Source organism: Cyanistes caeruleus, chromosome 6, assembly GCF_971803275.1.
Source record: "Cyanistes caeruleus chromosome 6, bCyaCae1.hap1.1, whole genome shotgun sequence".
Lineage (NCBI taxonomy): Eukaryota > Metazoa > Chordata > Aves > Passeriformes > Paridae > Cyanistes > Cyanistes caeruleus.
The window spans coordinates 38,585,854-38,599,830 of NC_141706.1; the positions used below are offsets into that span (position 1 = coordinate 38,585,854).

A 13,977-nucleotide genomic window follows, 5' to 3' on the forward strand; every position below is an offset into this window, starting at 1 on the left:
ATGTACACATCCTATAGAGAGAAAAAGAAAGAGAGTACAACACCTATCATGGAACACCACCTATATATGAAGTAACCATTTTTGGCTTTGGACTATTCAAAATCTTCCTGCAGACAGCAAAAGGGAGATTCTTGCTTTAGCACGTATAAAGCTCTGCCTTCTGGTTTCTTTATTGCTGGCCTCTGTTTACACAAACTTCACATGTATGTGGTGAAAGAGAGAGTCCTGGTCTGAGTACGTGTGCTGACATACACTGTGGATGTTAGAGAAGTCAAAGCAGCAGCTTGCAACCTTGGCATTGTTACATTTTTTGAGAGGAAATAAAGAAGGCTTACAGATTCCCTAATTTTTCAGTTGTGTTAACAGAGAGAATAAGCACCTTTTCTGCTGCTCTTCAAGTCCATTTACATTAACACCTAGCCATATTCACATTTGGGGAGAGAGAGATTAGATATGTGAAATAGCAGTGCTTTCCTTGGGCTTTTATTTGTCTGCTTGCTATTGGTTTTGTCTTGGTGTTCTGTTGACTATTTTAGCTTCACTTAGGCATCAAAACACGGTTCCACAGAAAACCTAGTAAACCTAATTTTCTTGATGTGGGAAATGATGGAAACTGGTAAAATTATCAATTGATTTTTCTTCTTTCTCGCACTTTGAAATTCTTTCTCACTTGATAAGGCTTGAAATGCTAACTGTTATTAACTACCGGTTCTTCTACCAAAGTTTTATAAATTTCCATGGTTTTATAAATTTCCTGCTGTTGGTTACAGTGTAATGATTCCGGGACCCGATTTATTTATGATAGAGACTATCGAGCTGCTCTGCCAGCAGCACAGCTAAAGGGGGGAGCGATAGATTCACATTTCTAAACCATCATTTTGATGTAAGGACATTAGTAGCAAACTAAGGTGCATTGATCTGGCCTGTGGGGTCAGGATTAGCTGGAATAGCCAGTGTCTCTGCTGGAGTAGTGGTTATTCCTGCCTCTCAGCTATGGCCATTTCAAAGGTCAGGTGCCCTGTACCCACTTGGCTCAGAGGAATTAGACAGAACATGAGTCTCTGGGCTGATTACTTAACCAAAGACAAAATAATGAGTCCTAAGCAAATACTGACTAATTGAAAGGGCTGTAAATCCATTACATATTGGTCAGGGATAATCAGGAGTATTTAATCACTTTTATCTATTCAGGAGCACTGAAGCTGCAACAGCAAAGCCCTGAACCTTGCCATGTGCTTATTATTCTCATCATTATCAAAATTACTTCACAGCTGTTCTTTGCTACATCACCTCAGCTGGAGATTTACTAACCTGTAAAATGTTTTTAATTTGGAAGTCGACTGAGTGCAAGTGGAGGTTTTTTCGTTTAGCTGTAGGGTATCTTTAGATGAGTAGTACAGGCAGACAGCAAAAAGCAGGGCCACAAATAAACAAGTTTGGTTTGTAGACATCTCCATGTTAACTCCATTTCCTCTTATGCAATTTGTGATATCTAGTTTTTTTCCTCCCTGCCTTTCTTTCTTACATGCTCCTTGAAAGCATTTGACACTCGCTTATTAAACAGTCAACTGCCTCTTGCTTCTCTTGAGGAAAGTCTTTCTGGCTTTTTGAAATCCCTTTCCCTTGTTTGTGTCCTCTCTCTCCTGACCCTCTCCATCCTGCATGAATTAAGGAAATTTGCCATCACTGGTGAGGATGGCCTCACAAAAATCAGATTAAATGAACGCAAAAAAAGCCCCAAACCTTTTACCATCCAGGCTTTAATGAGTTTGCAGGTGTTGAAAGATTTACGGCGCTGTAATTCTCAGACCTGCAAACTGATAATGGAGACCCCTGACCAGTGCAATGTAAATTCAGAAAGATTCTTGCCATAAACACATGCAGGGAAGGAAGAAAACTCCTTTCTTTTAAAGATCTCACACTTTTTCTCAAATTAGCTTGTCCATTCAAAATGTAACTCTGGCTGAGCCAGAACGGGGGAATCTGTGATATACAATTTTATTGTTGCAAGTAAATATCTTTACAATGGCAGTCCATGATTCAATGTACATTCCTTCATTACTACTCTAACCTTATTTCAAATTGGTTTGTTCCTCTTTTGTGCTGTATGACCTGTTCTTGTATTACAATAATCCCCTGATGTACCCTTTTTTATTTCTCTCTCTCTCTCTCTTTTTTTTTTTTTTTTTAAAGAAACTAATTGAATTATCTCATTATTTTAATTTGTTAAGCAAATGTATTTTACGTCTCAGGATGTGTTCTTAAAGAAGGAGCTGCTTAGGCTTTGCCCCCTGAATGGGCCATTGGTACATTTTGACATTCATGCATTCATTAAGGAGAGGGACATAAAAGAGCTCTGGTTGTATTTTTTTTTTCAAACACCCAACCAGCATGGAGCAACTTTTCCATAAGCCACAGGGGTCTCTCTACATATGTTCTCAACTGCAAGCCATTGTCACCTATTCTGAATACCTCAAAAGGACAAATAAAATACTAAAGGCCAACTGTAGCAATTGTTAGTCTCAATATGACAAAAATCATTAACCTCTGATTTCCCTGGAAGGAGAGGCAGTGGCAGTCCATCTCTTATGGCATGGATTAAATGTAGAAGTCCTTTACACTGTCAAATTCCAAGAGAGTTACTCAGATCTGACTAATTGTATTTACTTATGATTTTAAATAAAATGCTATTTTTTCCCTTATTCAATCAGTTTGCAAACTCCTAAGGCAGCCAATTTTAAAAATTGAATGGCCTAAGTGGCTTTTTTGAAGAGACAGGCACTTGAACTCTGATGTAGAATGAATGTGTCTGACAGGCTGTGTCTTGCAAAACGATTTCTAACCCCTATCACAGCTTCCATTTTGTAGTAACTTTAATTATATTTGAAACAGGATACACATGCATGTTTTTATTGTTGGAAGTCAAATGCAAGGAGTAGGAGCTTCTGTCATGTTCTCTTTCACTTACTGAGCTCTGTCTTACATTTGGAATTACAACAGCACCGGAAGATAAAAGATCTGAGGATGAATTGGTTGGAAATGTGTATGCTTTTTCTGGATAATATCCAGTGTTTAAGAAAGTAGAGGAAATCCTAGTCTGGTAGTATAATCTTTTCAATAGTACATAAAGATTACGACATCAGAAAGGTAAACCTGACATTAAGACTGTTTTTAGTTGAGTTCAAAGGTGGTTAAAGAAAAGAAACAGCAAGAAATCTGACCCAAGCTGAGAGTTTATTCACAGCTTTGGAAGACTCCTTTTCCTCTTTGCTAAGGAGTTCTTAGTACACTCAATTAGCCTCTCAGACATCACTGCTTTCCTCCCTCAAGTGCTCCCCTATTTGCCCTGCAAAGAACATATTTGATCACGAAGTGAAAACAGGAAGTGCTCAAATGTATAGACACCTCCAGCTTACACCAATGCTGAGATTAGGATTTCTTACCAGCAACTATAGAGCCGGTCCCCCTCCTCCCATGCCCTTTTGAAGGATGGAGGACCTTTAAAATATACATACATAATCAGAAGAGAGGAAAGTTAAAAAGGAAGCAATTATACCACTCTATGGACTTGTACCACTGGTAGTTCATCTATTTCTGCAGCAGTGTGCCAAAGACTACATTTTTGCTACATTCAACATTTTTTCACCTTTTTTTACAGAGCCGGTAGAACAGAATCTCCTTTATGCTTTGACACTTACCTGGAGTGATGCCCTTTGTTAAAATTCTATTTTGGTTTTTTCTTTTGTTACAATCTTTAAGAAGATGTGTATCTTAACTAATAGTACCAGATTTAGCAATGGTAGCCTGCAAATTAAAGCTTTTTTTATGAAAATGCCAAATTCCCATCTGGTGGTATTTGGGATGTCTCCCCTAGATTCACAGGAGAGGTTCAGAGGAGGTTTTTCTTCTCTTTTTTTTTTTTTCCTAGTTAAAGTTCTGTCTTCTAACATTGAACAGTGTCATTTTAGGCTGATTTCCACAATCTTCTGGCTGAAGATCTTGCTCTTTACACAGTCTATTGTAGAATATATCTTGGTTTTATCTGTTTCATTGTCAGGCTAGAGTAAGTTCTCCTGGAAGGTGGTAAAATGAACCAGCCACAGCTTTTGTACTTACCTGATTTAATTTTCTTAACTTGTCATATTCATGTGTCCAGATTGGATAATATGAATAGTCTTACTGAAACTGGTTTTTTTTTTCTGTATTTATGTGGGTGTATCTGAGAATAAAATGTGTATCTATCATATTTTGATAAATGGCTTATCAAGCCTTTTATACAAGGCAGCTATTTTATTTGTTCATTAGATTTGATTCTAGAGATGAATGTCATCAACCAGAGACAACCTTGAAGCAAGTATTCAAAGAAGCCGAATCCAACCCACCTTCAAAAATGTCTTCTACCATGTTTTATTTTAGTAATAATACCTTAAAGAAAGGTTACCAACATAGCTGGCTATTGCATTCCGCGCTGAACAGCTTACTTTTATATCAAACTGTAGAAGAACAGCTTTTCTCAGAGCTGTGATCTGGGAGAAGCATTCTTCACCTTGTTTTTGCTCTACTTTAAAAATCCAAAACCAAGCCAGAAAATCCAGACCTCTGTCCAGTTAAAGCGGCGAGAAGGAGGCTGGGAGGCTCCAGGTAATACAGGAATGCGCAGTCATTCTAGTGAATTCTGGTGTGTGTGTGTGTGGGAGAGCGTTGTAACATGCTACACCCTCCGAGGTACACGGAGGAGATGGAAAACGTCCTCTGATTCTCCTGTAAAACTACCTGCACGTGTGTTTGTGCGGCTGCCATCTCCACCTCAGGGCACCACGGGGTCACAGAGCTGGGGGAGCCTAAGCTACAGTTTTATTCCAGCTCTGCTTTTAGGCAGGGCTGGCTGTGTGCTGTTTTCAGCAAGGTAATAAGTTGCCTGCTGGTGTAGAACAGACCTCTTTGTACAAACACCACCCGGTTGGAAGCATGTCCTACAAAATAATATTGTGTTCATTTTTCAGCTGGATAAACTTTTGTGAGGAGAGGTTAAATTACTTCACCCCCCAGTGCTAAAGAAAAATCAGTGCCTGAATGCTAAACTCCCATGACCTGCGGTCTTGCAGTCCTCAGGACGAGAGAGTTGTGCCCCTTTGTACCCCAGAGTTGCTCTGGTGTCTCACCAGAAGGGCTGGTGGAGGTCATTAATATTTGTAGTTATTGCTGCTGGTAGCACAGCCCTGCCTAATGTCATCAGCATCCCCCTCCTGTCCTGCCTGCCTGCACTACCGTGTCACCAGCCTGGGCAGAATGAACCTGGAAATCTTTCTCAAAATGACACTTCTGATCCCAGGCTGAAAGGTTTCATCCTCTGAGTGCTCCTAGTCCTCAGCCATGAAATCCATCCTGAAGATTTAGTAAGGGACCAAACATTCGCATACCTTTTAAACACCACAATCTTAAAAGAAAAGAGCTGAAATGGGATTGGGGGTGGGGCTTTGTTTGTTTTAAAAATGGAATCTGAGATTAGATCTGACATTTCTACATCCACCCCCTACAGAAGAGGGAACCCAGGGTCATGGGGTGTGTGGGCCTCAAAAGCTAGCTTTGTCTGGGAGTGGTTAATCTAATCATTGTTACATAGACATCTGTTATTTCTTCTGAAAAATTGATGCTTTTGTGACACAATGATCCATCTATTTAGTACAACAGCCTGAGTAATTAAATTAAAAAAAGAATATTTTTGCGGGAGCATGTATTATAAAACTGCCATACCTCCTTGTACCAGTGAAAAGGCTGAGGAGAGGGAGTGGAAGATGGAGAGGGGCAGAGGGAGAGGAGTGCTTTAAGTCTCGCATTGTTTTCTGCTGGCTGGAGGAAAACATCTGTGAATTGTTTGAACTGAACCTTAGCAGGGACTGTCTGAATCTGTGTCATCTCTGTTTAATTTCAGGAAATGATGTCACAGCGCATTAAATAACAATGCTGCATGATTTATTTTTACTTGTACATGCTGTCCTAAGCATTTTGGTTACACGGCAGTGTTTCCAATTAAGTGCAAGCTTTCGGTTTTAAAAAATATACTCAGTAATGCTTTTTTGGGGGGGTATGGGGAGGCTGGGTTTTTTAGGGGGTCACCAAGGTTCAGGGCTGTCAGAGGGCTCTGGGCCCATTTGTCATGTGCTTATTTGTAGTTGGGACTGGATGTCAGCTCTCTCGTCACCCATGGCAACCTCCAGGACTGTGGGTTTGTTACAAAGCCTGTCTGGGGGAGAAAAAAACCTAAATATTCCGAACCGATCCGTCAAAAGACCTATTAGATACTTATAGCCAGGCCCATGTACTGTAGCTTTTGCCTCGATCAAACTTTCTGCACTCCCCCTTCTTCTGTAGAAGAATAGAGGACATAAGTCAATTCTGTCTGCCATCTGTCGCCTCTCTCCCCGCTCCTCAAATTAAAGAGACAGTCCAAAATTTAAATAATCGGATACAATCACAGGAAGCCGGCCTGGAAATTATTACATGTGCAATTGGTTGAAGGGTTTTTTTTTGTTTTTGTTTTTTTTTTTACTTCTCATTTTATTTTGAAGAGGGGATCTTTATTGTGCTTCTTTGGAGATCAAAATCTGTTGTGTGTTTCAGCTTCAAAAATAGCATGCTGAGAAATACTGGATTTGCAGTGTCACTGAGTTGTTTTCTAATAGGATTCCAAGTTATATATAGGGTGAAATTCACACACACACATACACACCCTCCCCACCCCCCCAAAGAATCCCCAAATTGCGAATCCTGCAAGGGACAAGTGAATGAATCATACCGCCCTTTCCCTCCAGCTCTCTTATCCCTTTCATCCCCTTTCTGTCCCCAAATCCATGGCAGGCTGACAGGCTGCAGCAAAATATTTTTTTGGTGCTACTAGGACAATTTAAGCTGTTGAGTCTACCTAATGGGCCTCTTCTAGGCCTGCTGTAAGAGTTTTTCAAGGTACCCTGTCTGATATTAGCTAGTTTTGCTGATAATATGGTATTAGCTATAAAAGCTATTACCTTTTTCTCTCCTTGTTTTTAATCTTTACACCAGCCTGCCTGGTTTTGCCTCCTCCTCATCAACAGGCAGCACAGTGTGTCAGGACTGCAGCAAGGTGAATTTCATCCGTGTGACATATGAGGTCAGCCGATGCCAAGCCATCAGATAACGTGGCTAGATATTACTTCCCAATTTCATATTTTACCTGCCATTTTCGAGCAGGGGGTTCCTGAGAACAACAAAAAACATGTGCATGGTCTTAACTGAGGCTTGGTTAAAAAGCCTCGACAGAGCAAGCTGAATGTGGCCTAGTAAAAGATAGGATCAGCCACTGTTTTTCACTGGTTATTGTCAGATTACAAAGCTTTGCAGAGTCAGTATAGGAAGTAAGTGAAAAGAAAAGAAAAGAAGAGGGAACAGCAAAGTCCAATTAATGAATTCCTTCAAGTAACTGAAACAAGGAAATGATAGGGACAAGAATTGATTTATATAGAGTTGTGGCTTCAAGGCTCACAAGGCAAAAGGTGGTTTAACCAAAGCATATGTGAATGAAAGTGTTTCAACACTTTTTTAACTCAAAAAACATTGCTCTAATAAATGTTGTGAACTGCAGCTTTTGAAGACCAAGAACATACTTAACTAGAGGAGAGAATTCTTTGGAGTGTCTTCAGGTTCCACTAAGTACAGCTGTTGTCATTGGAAAACTCAAAGTTTCTCCTTTCTCTGTAGTGTGCACACATGATTATATGTAGACATAAAAGGTATTTTTAGGGAAAATACAGTTGCTGTTGTTTGTGCAGTGATACTATCTCTCAGTTTTGCCTCAGTATATATTTAAAACTTTTCTTTTCAAGATCTATGAGCAGGACAATTGGTTTCAAGGAAGTTTTCAGTAAAATTAGAGTTATGTTGGAAAAAAAAAGTGCATGTTTCTGCCAACAGTTCCACGACTGCAAAGAAATGGATATGTCAATTCTTATTGCTGCCTAATGAAGAGAGTAGTTTGTGGCAGACAATATTGCTCCTGTTGTTGTGGAGTTTGACTTGAATTATGATACCTAGAATACCATGCATAACATATTTTAGAGTTGATTGGCAGCACTTGTTTGTAATATCTAAAGCAATCATTGGCATCTCTAAAGATTTACGGTTATCTTTAAGCATAATGGCAAAACAGTTTTCAAGCTTTTACATTTGTTATTTTTTATTTTTAACTGCTAGCCCCAAATCTGCCAAAACTAATTTCAGTTGTTTTGTCTAATACTGGGTGATAGGCCATAAAGATTTTTTAAATCTTGGTTTTACCTTTTTATGATGGCATTTTAAAATATGTATTTTATTTGTAGCAGTTGACTACTTATGTCCATAAAATGTTTAACATCTCATGACACACTCTTACAATCTCAGGATAATAAATCTGAGTAGCTCAGTCAACAGCAGCAAATATTTTGGTTTAGTGTTTAAAAAAAAAATCTTCGTACATCAATATTTTTAGTGCTGTAGAAATTTGACTGTCATCAGGATCAAGCTCTTATTTGGTCATTTCAAAGTAGGAACTTGATATTCTGAAGTGGATATACTGTGGAAATATTATCTGACTAAATAAGATAGCAATGGGAAAGCTCCTGTTTACTTTCTTAATGTATACTAAATATATGAAAGGAGTAGATTTCCTTAAGATCGTGGCCTAGTCTAGATTACTTTAAACTTATTATGTCAATTAAAAAACTTCAAACATTATGTAAGCTACAGTGTTGGTTGATATGCTGTGTATCTACATGGATTGTTATAAAAGCAGTTATTTTTCCTCACAGGTGAGTTAAAAAATTAGGGTTTGATTCTTTGTGCTCATGGATTTGGGGATAATTCACAAATCAGTGACTAATACACAAACAGTGTGTATCTCTCAGTCCTCCTTCCACTAATTCCAGTGGAACTTTGATCCCTTTGAAAAAGCCAGCAAAGATATAGTGAAATCATAATAGGAGATGGGCAGAAAAACACTTAGTAAGTGTTAAACGCTCTAGCCACTTTATCCACGAATTACACTTAACAACTCTTTCAGCGATTCCCTGTTTTATGATAGAAAGACAAGTGTCTTGAGTGCTCAACTGTTTGTCACACTCTCTTGTGACCCAGCTTTCCTTGGTCCCCAGGATGATGCAGTACAAGGGAACTCTGCTAGACATGTGGAGTTTTCACTTCTCTTTCTGGCTGTGACCATGACAAGACACTGTGCCTTAGTTTCCCTGTTTAAACAGTATGGCATAATGATTGTGGCTACTTTTTGAAGTGCTTTTCATATTTACAGATGAAAAACACTGTATAAGGCCTGTATCTTTTACTTTGCAACAGCTGAATTACAGAAGGTTACACTTGTGTTGTGGTTTTATCCTGCTGTTGAAAGAGCATGACAGTCATGCAATGCTTGTACAAATACCTGAACTTCTGTAGACTGGAAGTTCAGGACAATTTTCTCTTTATGAAAGAGTATTCAATATATAATTAAAAGTGTTGTGTTCTTGCTGGTCTACACTGAAGATGACAGCATATGATTTCTAAAAGCTACTTTAGTGCAAGTGTCTTGGTCTTGAATTAATTTTGTCAGGTCTTTTCCTTGCTGGTGACCTGATGTGATTATGTGAATGCTATGGAACATCTTTCCCAGAAAGCACTTTAGACATCAACTGCTGGCTGAGAGGCAATAGTGCAAGTTATTAATAATAAAGGGAGTGTAACGGTGTTCACCAAATGCATCTTTGTACTTCAAGAAGTTGCTGGTGGATATTCCCCTCCTCAACAGTCTGGGAGTCTCCTGATGTGAAACTGGACTTTGGCAGCTTTCCAGCCAGTCCTGATCCTTTCTACTGCCTCTTTTGACCCAGCCAGGTGCTTCCCACTTGTGCATCCCACTCGTGCTGGAAAGAGGAAACAGGAAACAGGAGGGTGACTTAGAGTGAAGAGTAAGGGGCTGAAGGGATATTGCATAGTCCCCATTTCATATTGGAAAGGTCCCTGCCTACTGAGGACCTTTATATGCAGATAGCTGACAGATGTTTGGATAGCCCACAAATGGGCTGTTCAGGGTTATGGAGTGTGAATAGGGAGAAAGATCATGATATGTGTGATAACAGCAGGAATAAGGAATGTTACGTGGTCAGAAAAGTGATGTGTGTATATTTGAGGGAGTCAGGCAAAGGACTCTTGCATAGGAATGGTGGCACATATTAGTTGCAAAGTAAGTTGGCTAATTTGAGGGGTCGGTTCAAAATCTAAATGTTTAGAGTGCTTTAGTTTCAACTACAAAGGGATATTCTGATTTCTCTTTCAGATATAAAGTAGGAAATTAAACAGAAACATGTTAATTATTGTGAACAAAAAAAGAGGGAAAATAATTTGATTCATTACTCCTTTCCATCTTCTTCATTCTTTTGGTGGGCTTATCCAAGAGTTGTGTCTGTTTTCAATTCAATTTTTTCCAGTTACACAGGAACTCTTTACTGCATGATCTAACATCTTAGGAAAGAGAGGTGCTTCTTGAGTTGGTATGAACTTCTTTGTGGATGGTGGGATGAACTGCAGAGCTTTAGGGTATTCCTAAGAATTCCATATTGTTTCACATAATATGCCCACTTACACCTCAGGTTTAAATAGCCTACAACCTATGCTTGTGTTGTATGGTGGCCATGAACTGTCAAGCAAACACTTCTCAGACCAAAAACCCTCACTACTTTGTGCATATCTAACCAAAACATTTGTAGACAATTTACTGCTGTAATTAATCTTACCTGTCCTGGCTTTTATGAATTTACATCCCACAATGCTGTTGGATGCAATCAACCTTCTGGGAAAAGGGGCTCTTGCCATTTTCTCTCCCTTTTATTCCCCAAAAGTTGTCCATTTAGAAAGCAACAATGCTTTCAAAGGAACAAGTGCAAAACAATATGTGGAGCAGGAGAATAAAGTGTCTACAAATTAACAGAACTATGGTGTTTTTCTAGATGGGTACAAATAAACATAACCCTAGGGTTGCAAAACTATCATGAGTTTGGCTCCTGGGCTCTGAATCCTGTTCAAAGCCCCAGCTGAAAAGATAAAGTATTGCACTCTCCAATTCGGCAGTGCTCTAACATCCTTTGCTGCATCCCAAACAATCTGCAGCAAACTTCTTGCTGAGACTGAAAACTCTTTAAAACAAGGCCGGGGGACTCATGGGCTTTCTACTCAGTACACTTTAGGCTTACTCCATGAAAAAGTATCTTGCCTAAAAGAGACCAAATACCACACAACAGAGCTGGTGGGAAATTCAAACTGTTCTAAGCAAAGAAGTCAATAGAGCTGCTGTAGTGAAAGGTAATGTTCAGAGTGAGATCACCGTGTTAAGATCTCATGCTGAACATCGGGACTGTTTTTTTTTTTTTTTCTTGAGGATTATGAAACTAGCCTGAGGCCAGTCTGGTGAAAGTCTGAGAAAGATACAGAAGGATGTTTGGAAAGCCTGGGCTATCAGGGCCCCTATTCCCCAAAAAGGGTAACAGAGGTTGAAAAAAGATGAGAGAAATGAGAGCTGTATTGTTATTTCCAGTGCTCTTTCCATCCATCCCAAAATACAAGATCTAGCCCTGGACAGAGAATGTGTATGCTGAAGCAGCGAATAAACACAGGCTACAAAGAGATAAGAGGAGAAATTACTGAAGAGGCACAAAACACCGTGCAGGAATAATGGAATTCAGCAGCCAAACCCCAGTCGTTTAGACTAGAACAGTCTGTGGGAGTGCCTTTGCTAGGCACTTTTAAAACTAGACTCCGAAAAAACATTTGAAGGTATACTGCTGAGAAACATCTTGCATTCCTGGGCTTACACTAAAGTAGTGTTGCCTGAAGCTTTTCTCATATTTTCATGCTTTCTTATTAATGATTAAAAACCGGAAAGTATCTTGAAATTAGAGCTGTTTTCAGAAGGAAACCTTCCCAAATTTGGCTTCCTTCAGCTTTAAGCTTATGTTGTATTTGTTTCAACTTTTGTAATGATGTTTCATTTATCTGTCAGTGGAAAAATTATTGCAAAATGAATTTACAAAGTCTAACTAGAAATGGGCTTGAGACACAAACTAAAGAACTAAGCTTAAGAGAAATATTCAATTACTGTTCCTTCAGGCACTGGGAGTGGATGCTGAAGGTCAGCCAGGCTTGGGCTCAGTCAAACTGACAAAGAAAGCGACTTTGTATTGGGGAACTTGTGTAGGAAACACCTCCCTTCCAGACATTCAGAGGCAGTCTGCCACAATACATACAGTGCTTTCCATTCACAACTTGTGAAGTTTCAGCAATATCTGGGTAAGGTACAGGTCTGAAATCAGCCCCTACCCAGCTTAGTCTTCCCCAATAAATGCTCCAACATTTGCTCTGTGAAACACCAATGCAAAACACCAAAAGTTGTTTGAGAATTCAAAATACAAATGATGATTTTTAAGGTCATGGATCCAATGCAAATTTAATATAAAATTTAATATAAAATATAAATATAAATTGAATAAGATTATGAATTTACACAGAAGTTTGAATGCCAAAATGGATGCTGCTTTTCACTTACAGACATTTATGGCAATTTGATGCCATGATTCAAAAACAAAGCTTGAGCCCTCAGAGAGGCAGAATGACCGCAAGGAAATATTGACTGAGTGCCTGCTGTCTTCAACCGCTGAATTTCACACACAGCTTTCCTCAAAAGTATCAGGAAGAAAGAGATTGTATTTTGAATTTAAAATTAAATTTTATTCTCAAGCATTACTTCATAATAATGTTGTTGTGGGGTTCCATGTTCATCTCAGTGCCTTCCAGATCAAATGAACTCCATATTCGTGGCAGAAAAATGCTTTGGTTGGTTTTTTTTTCCTTTTTTTTTTTATTTTTTTTTTTCCTCCCTCATTGCCAGAATTAGAAATTTAGCCTTGGATCTTAGATCCAAGTCAGATTCTTTCTGGCTCATTTATTGGCAGTCACAAGGATTATACAATAACAGTAATGTTGCAATTACAATGGTAAAGCTATGTAATTACAATAATAAATAGACGATGGATTGGCCAGAAAAAAAGTCCAGTTTTCTTGCCTATAGCTAGACTGGCTTTATGAAGAAAAATATCACAAACTTCTATTATGGATTGAAGTCAATGATATTTTTTTTTTTGTCAGCAGAGAATCAAATGCAGTTCAGACTCACAGGGACATAAATCTGTTCAGTAAGTCAGTCACTTTTCAGAACACCACTGCTTAGTTTTGTTAGTATTTTTCTCCTTTTGGGTATTTTTTCCTGTCTGGCACAACATAGGGTTAGTAAGTGAGGCATGTTTGGAAGGTTTTTAAAGGAGTGAAGCAACAGGACAAAGATCTCTTTTTCTCCCTCTTAATTATACTTCCCAGGAATGGGCTTGTGTACCCATTTGAAAGATGCCATAGGCACGACATGCCTGTTTTAGGATTTTCACAGGCAGTTCAGAAGTTACCTGCTTGAGAAATGAGAGCAGGAGCTTTCCATGGCTGCATGTTGGAACCCTCCTAGCTGCAAAAGCAGTGAAAACTGACCTTTGCTCCCCGAACAAGGAGTCTTCTGGCATCGAGCTTAGTTTTCCTACTGCTCTTCACAACTGTAAATAATGTTAGTATACCCTGAATTCAGAGCATGCAGCACTTTACATTACTATTGTGTATCTTAAAATAAACAACATTGCAAGCTGTTTATTTTGGTGTTACTATGTATGCATTTTTTAAACAGTGGTTACTTAAACAAACCTCTCTGTTCCCACAGCACTTAAAAGCTGCTGTTTGCTCATTGTGGTTTTTGGGTTTTGTCACTTTTGTTTTGATTGTTTCTGAAAATCACACTGGAGGATACAGAAGACAGGAGTAAGTTGTACTTGTTCCAAACAAATGCTTCATGTCACAGCTTTTTCTTTGTGCCAGTTTTCCCATGTT

The 13,977-nt window shown here is 38.9% G+C and overlaps 1 protein-coding gene across 9 annotated transcripts in view; it reads left to right on the forward strand.

Annotated features, from left to right (window-relative positions):
• Positions 1-13,977, forward strand: part of MEIS2 (Meis homeobox 2) — a 174,252-nt gene that overhangs the window by 53,312 nt on the left and 106,963 nt on the right. The gene's annotated exons all lie outside the window — the stretch shown is intronic.